This window comes from Ovis canadensis, chromosome 11 (genome assembly GCF_042477335.2).
Source record: "Ovis canadensis isolate MfBH-ARS-UI-01 breed Bighorn chromosome 11, ARS-UI_OviCan_v2, whole genome shotgun sequence".
NCBI lineage: Eukaryota > Metazoa > Chordata > Mammalia > Artiodactyla > Bovidae > Ovis > Ovis canadensis.
Genome location: NC_091255.1, coordinates 65,523,594 through 65,534,149, shown reverse-complemented (window position 1 = coordinate 65,534,149; position 10,556 = coordinate 65,523,594).

Sequence of the window (10,556 nt, the reverse complement as noted above, 5' to 3'; positions counted from 1 at the left end):
CGGACATGACTTAAGTGACTTTGCAGCAGCAGCAGCAGCAGCAACAGCAGCAGCAGCTTTGTCATAACTTTTCTTCCAAGGAGCAAGTTTCTTTTAATTTAATGGCTGCAGTCATCATCTGCAGTGATTTTGGAGCCCAAGAAAATAAAGTCTGTCACTGTTTCCCTTGTTCCCCCATCTATTTGCCATGAAGTGATGGGACTGGATGCCACGATCTTAGCTTTTGAATGCTGAATTTTAAGCCAGCTTTTTCACTCTCCTCTTTCACTGTCATCAAGAGGCTCTTTAGTTCCTCTTCGCTTTCTGCCATAAGGGCAGTGTCATCTGCATTTCTGAGGTTATTGATATTTCTCCCGACGATCTTTGTTTCAGCTTGTGCTTCATCCAGCCCAGCATTTTGCATGATGTACTCTGCATATAAGTTAAATAAGCAGGGTGACAATATACTGCCTTGATGTACTTTTTTCCCAATTTTGAACCAGTCCGTTGTTCCATGTCTGGTTCTAACTGTTGCTTCTTGATTGCATACAGGTTTTGCGGGAGGCAGTAGGATTCATACAAACCCCAAACTAGAAATAACTCACTCAATCACCAGCAGAACGGATAAATAAATTGTGGCATATCCACACAAAGGAGCTCTATATTCAATGCTCCTTGGGATGAACTGCTGATATGTGCAACAAATACATGACCCTCAAAAAACATGCTGAGGGACTTTCCTGGTGGTCCAGTGGCTAAGGCTCCACGCTCCCAATGCAGGGGACCCGGGTTCAATGCCTGGTGGGGGCACTAGATCCCATGTGATGCAAGTATGAGTTTGCATGGCACAACTAACAGCGTGAGCTCGCGTGCTCTGGCTACAGACCCCGCGTGGTACAGGAAGACAGGAGACGCTGAGTGCGCAGCCTAAGGCCTGCTGCAGACAAAAAGAATAATTTTAAAACACACACACGGAGTGAAGGACCCCAGATACCGGAGAGTGCTTGCTGTAGGATTCCATGTACATGAACTTCTCAGTTCAGTTCAGTTCAGTTCAGTCGCTCAGTCGTGTCCGACTCTTTGCGACCCCATGAATCGCAGCACGCCAGGCCTCCCTGTCCATCACCAGCTCCTGGAGTTCACTCAGACTCACATCCATCGAGTCCGTGATGCCATCCAGCCATCTCATCCTCAGTCGTCCCCTTCTCCTCCTGCCCCCAATCCCTCCCAGCATCAGAGTCTTTTCCAATGAGTCAACTCTTCTCCTGAGGTGTCCAAAGTACTGGAGCTTCAGCTTTAGCATCATTCCTTCCAAAGAAATCCTAGGGCTCATCTCCTTCAGAATGGACTGGTTGGATCTCCTTGCAGTCCAAGGGACTCTCAAGAGTCTTCTCCAACACCACAGTTCAAAAGCATCAATTCTTCGACGCTCAGCTTTCTTCACAGTCCAACTCTCACATCCATACATGACCACCGGAAAAACCATAGCCTTGACTAGACAGACCTTAGTTGGCAAAGTAATGTCTCTGATTTTGAATATGCTATCTAGGTTGGTCATAACTTTTCTTCCAAGGAGTAAGTGTCTTTTAATTTCATGGCTGCAATCACGATCTGCAGTGATTTTGGAGCCCCCCAAAATAAAGTCTGACACTGTTTCTCCATCTATTTCCCATGAAGTGATGGGACCAGATGCCATGATCTTCGTTTTCTGAATGTTGAGCTTTAAGCCAACTTTTTCGCTCTCCTCTTTCACTTTCATCAAGAGGCTTTTTAGCTCCTCTTCACTTTCTGCCATAAGGGTGGTATCATCTGTAAATCTGAGGTTATTGATATTTCTCCTGGCAATCTTGATTCCAGCTTGTGTTTCTTCCAGTCCAGCGTTTCTCATGATGTACTCTACATATAAGTTAAATAAGCAGGGTGACAATATACAGCCTTGACGTACTCCTTTTTCTATTTGGAACCAGTCTGTTATTCCATGTCCAGTTCTAACTGTTGCTTCCTGACCTGCATACAGATTTCTCCAGAGGCAGGTCAGGTGGTCTGGTATTCCCATCTCTTTCAGAATTTTCCACAGTTTCTTGTGATCCACACAGTGAAAGGCTTTGGCATAGTTAATAAAGCAGAAATAGATGTTTTTCTGGAACTCTCTTGCTTTTTCCATGATCCAGCGGATGTTGCCATTTTGATCTCTGGTTCTTCTGCCTTTTCTAAAACCAGCTTGAACATTAGGGAGTTCATGGTTCACGTATTGCTGAATCCTGGCTTGGAGAATTTTGAGCATTACTTTACTAGCATGTGAGATGAGTGCAATTGTGCAGTAGTTTGAGCATTCTTTGGCATTTCCTTTCTTTGGGATTGGAATGAAGACTGACCTTTTCCAGTCCTGTGGCCACTGCTGAGTTTTCCAAATTTGCTGGCGTATTGAGTGCAACACTTTCACAGCATCATCTTTCAGGATTTGAAATAACTCAACTGGAATTCCATCACCTCCACTAGCTTTGTTTGTAGTGATGCTTTGAACTTCTAGAAGAGGCAAAACTATCTACCATGACAGAAAGAAGGCCAGAGGCTGCCTGGGGCTGGTAGTGAGTGTGGAATTTGTCTGTAAATACTCCTGAGGACACTTCATATTGTCCTTTGGCTTTTGACGTTGCGGTTGCATGGTTGTATATATTTGTCAAAGAGCAAACTGGGATTCCCAGGTGGCTCAGAGGTGAAGAATGGTCTACAATGCAGGAGATTCAGGAGGCGTGGCTTCCATCTCTGGGTCAAGAAGATCCCCTGCAGAAGGAAATGGCCACCCACTCCAGTTTTCTTGTCTGGGAAATCCCATGGACAGAAGCGTCGGAACGCTACAGTCCATGGGGTCACAAAGAGTTGGAGGCAACTGAGCAAGCAAGCACAGGGCAACGTGTGCCCCTGCTTCCCGGGGAGCCGTGTTAGAGGCCCAGCTTTGCTCTCCAGGCTGGTGAACTGAAAGTGGAGGTACCCTATCTTCCTGCCACAAGTGGCCTTTGTTTGAGGAGCTGGGTCTCATGCTTCTCTTTTGTACGAGCTCCTAAAGGAAGCCTTGCTGCCCTGGCAAGGGCTCCCAGCCATTTTCATTCCTTCCCCACCAGCCAAGCAAGCTGAATATATTTTGCCGCATGTAAAGTGAATGGAATATAGTGCACTAACTATATAATTTCCAAGCATGTGGGAATATGCACATTTCCACGAGCGCATAAATGCATAGATGCAAAGAAATTTCTTTGCATAAATGCAAAGAAATATCCAGAAAGATACACACCACAATGCCTGTATTGCTGACCTCTGGTTAGAGGTAAGGAGAAAGGACTGTGATTGAGGTAAGTGGTCAAAGGGACTTCAGCCTTAACTACGGGGCTTTAATTTTTCAAAAGGAGAATGTCCAGTCATATTCCCTTACACTTAGATTTTGAGGAATCATGACAAGCAGAAGTGAGCAGAGTTTGTTCCACCATCAAAAATCAGTTGAATATCTTTGACCTGTTTGGATCAGCTATTCCCTTCAATTATTTATTGAGCATCTATGTTTCTGGAAACATACGATGAGACAGGGTTCTTTTGTTCTTGGTTTCAGCCCTTCCTTCAGCTCACCCTCAAGGAAGCCAGAAAGCCAGTCTTTAACACCCATCATTAACTAGCTGGGGGACCAACTGACTCAAATTTTTAAACCTCACTTTTGCTGGCTCATAATAGCATCTGCCACAGAGCCCCCCTGAGGGATTCTGTGAGAAAACAGAGGCAATGAACATGGCTCAGAGTTTAATAAATAAGAGCTGAGGTTTGTGTTTTATTATTATTACCATATTTTATTGATTTTTAAGACAGTTTTTTCATGCTTTAATATTTCCGGAATTGGGCTCATTTTACAATCACTGTCGCAATTTATTTGGCAGTGTTTTTTTTTTTTCTCGGTCTATAAAATAATGGTGCATCTTATAATCGCTGGTGTCTTAGATTATATGAAATATGATGATAGCATTTTGCCTGTGGCTTTCCTGTGAGGTTCTGTGGATATTTAACCAACATTAGAAACAGGGAGAAAAGCTAATCCTCTTCCCAGCTGAGGCAGAAAGAGAAAAAGCAGGAATCATTTAATTAAATCATCACCGCCAGTACCCCAACAATAGAGTGTTCCATCTGGCTCAGCTGTCACTTTGGGGAAGGCTCATGCCAAGGGACTTCCTAGGTACCACTTTCTGGATATTTGCGACCTTGTCCTTGGATGGCCAAAGCTGGTCCCTTGCTCTTTGGTCAAGCAACCTCCATCAGCTTCTTAAGGTTCCTGGCCTACAGGCTTCCCTTTGGAACAGCAAATCATGAATGTCCTTGGGGTGGTTTTTATCCATTGGCTCTGTCCCCTCTCCCCCATGCCTTGGCCATCTGAAAATTCTGATGCCATTGTTGTGACATTTACCCATCATGAACCTTTCTAGCACACTCAATGGGTAACAACCTGAGGCTGACTTCTGCAGGAAGTGATTGCCTTGGAAAGAAAGCAGGAGCTCACAGAGTTGACGGGAAGGATGGAGAACTGCGCTGAGAAAATGAAGAGGAATCCCCAGAGGCAGACGGAACCAAACAGACAGGGTGTTCCCGTGTGGCCGCCTTACCGTTTGCCTTACTGACCCTCCAGCCCCAGGCGCACTGCTGTTGCAGTGACCTCCCACCTTCCCCAGAGCCTGCATCCATCACTCCCTCCACACTCAGTTCCCTCTGAGAGTAGCGAATGGCTTGACTCCACGCGTGTGAGCTTGCCCAACTTCCAGGGTGGAAAATGGAAACACTGGTCACGCGCCGCACCTCCCAAGACTCGCAATGGGGGATTCCTGTTGCTTAGGAAGGGACTACAGGTGCTCCAGACAGTTAACAAGTGGCCAGTGTTCACTCCATTTGTTTCCAGGAATGCTCGTGTTTTCATAGCTAGGGACGGACTCAGGTGCCCAACACTCAGAAATGTCTCCGGTTTGGTATTTTGTCTGCAGTTCAGGCAAGTTAATCCCCCCAGGGGAGGAAAGGCTTCTTACAGTCCAGCCTGGTATGTTAAGGAGCTCCTTTCCATACTCAGGGCTAGCAGAGAAATGAGTCCTCTGCACCCCCTAGTTATCCTTCCTGAAAAAGTAGAAACTACAGTGTTTTATTCTGTTACATAGGGTGAAGTCCTGGAGGAGGAAATGGCACCCTACTCCAGTATTCCTGCCTGGAAAATTCCATGGGTAGAGGAGCCTGGCGGACTATAGTCCACGGGGTCATAAAGAGTCAGACATGACTGAGCGCACACAGTGAAGTAAGTCAGAAAGAGAAAAGCAAATGTGTGTTAATGCGTATACGTGGAATCTAGAAAACAGTACAGCTGAACCTATCTGCGGGGTGGGAATAGAGACACAGACGCACAGGAGGGACATGTGGATGGAAGTGGGAAGGGAGGCTGGGATGAACTGGGAGGTCAGAACTGATGTGTGCTCATTACCACGTGTGAACTGGACAGTTAGTGGGAAGCTGCTCTATAGCACAGGCAACTCAGCATGGTGCTCTGTGATGACCGAGCTGGGTGGGAGGGAGGTCCAAGAGAGGGGATATGGAGCCGATTTGTTTTGTTATACACCAGAAACTAACACAAGATTGTAAAGCAATTACACTCCAATAACAAAGCTACCAAACAAAGGTCATCTAGAGTTACGAACTGTTGTTTTGTTGCTCAGTCGTGTCTGACTCTTTTGTGACCCCCATGGACTGTAGCCCGCCAAGCTCCTCTGTCCATGGGATTTCTTAGGCGAGAATATTGGAGTGGGTTGCCATTTTTTCCTCCAGGGGATCTTCCCGACCCAGGTATCTCCTGCAATGGCATGCGGATTCTTTACTACTGAGCCACCTGGGAAGCCTCAGAATTTATGAATTACCGTTTGCCTATATTGATGCTCAATGAAAGTAATATTTAGAGAAATCAAGACGCCTAATCTACCTTCTTAACTGACTCTTCACTTATCAATCACAGTGAAGGCCCACGGTTCTCCAAACATCCTGGAACTTGTTAGAAATGCAAATTCTTGGATCCCTCCCCAAACTGGGCAAATCAGACACTCAGAAGTGAAGCTCCGGAGGTGTAGTTTAACAAGGCCTCCAGGTGAATTTGATATTTGCTGAATTCTGAGAACTGCTGGCTTCATCTTGAATTTGACTCCCTTGAGAATCACCTGAGGAGCTTTTAAACTTCAGTGCCTGCTCCTCACCCCAAACCAATTGAATCTGCCTATTGAGAGAAGAGGCTTTTTCTTGTTAAAGTTGCCTAGGTGACTCATGTATAGCCAGGGCCAAGGGCCAAAGATGGAGCCCATGGTTATGTAGAAGGAGTCTTAACTTAGCTCATCTCTTAGCTCCCTTTTGAGAGTAGGTGCTTGCCTCTACTACCTTGAGATTTTTGTCTCTGAGATTCTCCCTACCTTTGACAAGCTCTTTCCTGCTAAACTGATCCTTCTCAGCAAAGGATAAACCCAATCCATCCAGGGAAACAGCAGCTGTGAGCAATAGTAGAAAGTTGCCATATACCTCCTTACCAGTGTGGAATTCCTGGTAACCAGTCTTTGCTTTCTCTAAAGATGAGTTTTCATGGTCCATTTTGCAAGCACGCCCTCCTCCCCTCCTCTAGCCTGAATCGCTGGCAATCGGAAGAGCCAGATGTTGCTTGGGTTAAAAACAGATGTTATTGTTTAGCACCAAGATCCTTCTCCATCCCAGTTCGGGATCTTGCCCGCTCATTGGCATCTTTTTCTGTCTTGCAATGAGTTCTGTTTCCCTACTGGGGGAACACGGCCGCAGGCAGCTTTAGGATTTCCTCATTTTCATAAAGGAGAAGGCAGTGGCAACTCTCTCCAGTACTCTTGCCTGGAAAATCCCACAGATGGAGGAGCCTGGTAGGCTGCAGTCCATGGAGTGTCGAAGAGTTGGACACGACTGAGTGACTTCACTTTCACTTTTCACTTTCATGCATTGGAGAAGGAAATGGCAACCCACTCCAGTGTTCTTGCCTGGAGAATTCCAGGAACGGTGGAGCCTGGTGGGCTGCCGTCTATGGGGTTGCACAGCGGACATGACTGAAGCGACTTAGCAGCAGCAGCAGCAGTATTTTCATAGACCCAAGAGGAAAGAGGGCGTCTGTCACTGGGTCTTAGTGTGGAAGATCCCCAGAAAGCCTTCTCATGGTTTCAACATGGCTAAGAAGCCAGGACTGGCTCACTCCCAGGAGCTGGTCCGTGACCAGGTTATAAAGGAGGTGCGCTGGAAGACACACCCAAAGCTGTTATAGGTCAGTAAAACCTTTAACCCCTTTTAGGTCAATCTGTTTTGCATAGTTGAGTCAATACATGTGTTTTCCTATGCAGACAGAGGCTTCCTTATAAAGGTCAAGCTTCCCAAAGCTTTAAGCTACACCAGCACACAGAAAGCCTGTTCGACAAGACCATTTTAAGAGGACAGGGAAGTGGGGGGGCTCAGAACCATATCATTTGAAGAACTGTTGGAAACCAGGATGTTTAACAAGGAGCAGAGAAGACTGGGGGTACCAGCTGCCTCGTGTTACTATTCAGACTCTTCAGGCAAGAGAATGTTAACTAGTTCTGCATGGCTTCCCATGCAAAATGATTCCCTAACTGGCCACAGCTTGAGGTCCGAATTCCTTGATGTGCAGTCGAAGACCTGCTCTGCTTTCCAGAGCCTTCCCTGATCTCATCTCTGAGTTCCAAAGGAAGCCAGTGTCAAGGGAATACCGCATGAATAACTCTTGTTAAAGGTGCAAGACCGACGATTCAGACAACTTCTTGATAGATACTGAGCTCAACTCCACCAAAGACAAAGATGATTGAGGGTCGTAAAGGAGAACAGAGAGGGGACACTATGGGGAAGTGTGAAGGGCCGTTTTGAATATGGATTTTGGCCCTATTGCATTTTCTGGGGGAATCTGGGCATGGCTTCTGGGGAAGCCAGGCACAAGTTTGCTCCAGTTTCTTTAGCACAGTGTTTGGGCAAGTCCTTGGTGCCTCGAGGGAGTTCATGGTTCATTGCAGGCACAGGAAGTGAGGGTCTTGGGGGAGAGCAGGGGAAACCAGGGATGTCACCTCTGCCTAGCGTGGTGCCCAGTAGCAATATCTGATGGATGGAAAAGTGAATGTGTGCGATCATGGTCTCTCATCACCCACCCAGAGCGAGCACCCCTGCCAGGGCCGGGTTCAACCAGCCTGGGCTCCACGTGTCAAAGTGTTTACAGTTCGTACTGCGGTGTTTTAGAGGCAAAGAGACCCAATGCAAAGAACCTGGGCTAGATGGATTTCCCTTCTTGCTAGGTTGTTACATGTGCAACTTCGAATAAGCTCATTGACCTTGCTGAGTTTGCATTTTCTCAGCTCTCAGAAGGGAGTAATGGCAATGTCCAGCTATTTGGGTTGATGGAGGAATAAATGAGATTTCGCAGACCAGGCATCTAGTCCACTCTAGGTAAGACGCTTGAGAAAACTTACTTTCCTCTTCCCCTAAATGGTTGTGATCATTTTGTCCTGTTCCATCTGAAAATGTGAGTTGTTGTCCAAGTGTTTTGGAAGACAGAGTGAATGTCTCAGCTGCACGATGTCATTTATAATGAAAAACTCAATAAAGGCTCCGCTTTTTGGTGAGCGGGATTTCTGAGGTCACTCAGGTCCACGAGGCCGCGTTAGACATCCATCTCCTTCATCTGGCCCCGCAGAGCAGGGTTTCCCCAAGAGGGAGCCATGTGTCCAGGGTCACCTGAGGATCACAGTCCAGCCTGACGTCCGGATCTCCAGTTCCTCCTCAGAGTCTGGGCATCTGGGTGTGAACCAGCTCTCTACAGAGGCCCTTCCATGCACTGAATTTTGGGTTCCAGGATGAGGCTCGACATTGTCCATCAGGACAAGGGTACCCCCTGTCATCCAGAGCCTCAGAGCCTTGCCAGATCCACAGCACGGCATCTTCCTGAGGTCACGACCCTCTCCAACCTCGGGCTTCCCTCCTCTTAACCTCTGTAAACTTCGGTTTCCCCATTTGCTAACTGACAAGAAAAACGCTGCATTTTTGTTCTGTGGAGTCACCAGCTGGTTCCAGTTTGCCCACTGAAAAGTCCTGACTGGGCCCACCATAAGGCTTGATCACCCTACTCAGCACATAACAGGTTCTTACGAAATGCTGGTCCCATTCCCTTGTGTAAGATTGCAGCGAGGGTGGAGATGACATCCGTAAACCTTTGCTTCTCAAGCATGGCACTTGATCCAGAGAGCTTGCTAGAAATACAGAGCCTCATTCTGCCCCTGACCTGCTGATTTGGGTCAATTGCGTCTCACAGGATGCCAGGCGACTCATTTATCCACATTTGCAAGTCTGAGAAGGACTGGCTTGGTGTTCTACAAATGGTAGTTCTTTTTAGCCAGTCCCCCAACAGAGCTTACAGAACAAGAGCTTCTCAAGCAAAGCATAACCCATCTAGATTTCCTTAAAGTCCTAGTCACTCAATCCTCCCTGACTCTTTGTGATCTCATGGACTATAGCCCGACAGGCTCCTCTGTCCATGGAATTCTCCAGGCAAGGATACCGGAGTGGGTTGCCATTTCCTCCTCCAGATCTTCCAGACCCAGGGACAGAACCCAGGTCTCCCACATTGCAGGTAGATCCTTTATTGTCTGAGCCACCAGGGAAGCCCCAGATTTCCTTAAGGAACAGTCTAGAACCAACTTCAAAGACCCTGGCCCTGGGGCTGAGGCTTTCACTCTTGTAAGTTTCTAGCAAGTAGTGGTAAGCTGAGAGTGGAACCAAGGAAAGTTCTAGAATTATGGAGTTCCACACCATAATTAGAGGTAGACTTGATTTAGTCCTGCTGGGTACTTTGGACAGCCCCACTCAGCAGACTCGACCTCGTCAATACTTCCAGGTGCTGGAGTCAGGGAGCTCACCCGAGTTACTCTGGTTGGTCCAGGTTCCCATCTTTGATACTCAGGTTGGATGAGTCATTGATTCAGCCTGAACCAACTGTGACGGTTCGGCTGGCAGAGCAGCCCATGGTCCTGGCAGAGGGGGCTGATCAGTGACAGCTCCCGAGGGGTGATGGCCCACTGGAAGGACACAGGATGTTCCCACCAGGCCCTGCAGGGTCCACTGAGTGCCCTCATTAGCACATGGCCCCTTTCAATGCCCAACCTGCTGGGGGTGGCCATTCAATTTCCTTTATCCTCAGAGGCAGTGCCTTGTCTGGCTTCACTGAATTAGCCCTGCGGGGCTCAGAGGGAACTTCAGACAGAGCCCTCCCAGATGAACTTGTAACATTTAATTATGGAAGCTAGGCTATCGCAATGTTTAAAGCCATTTACAAAGCCTGGGAGCTACAGAGCCTTCCTACTCCTGTGTCCAGGGAGGCCAGAGCAGCCTGTAGATCATTAGCCTCTAAGAAAAATCTCAGTTTGCATATTAAGGTCAGGAAATTATCCTTTCGATTTCCTCACTAAATGGCCAATGTACTTATCTTGTGAAGAAAGAGCAATTCTGAGACTCCA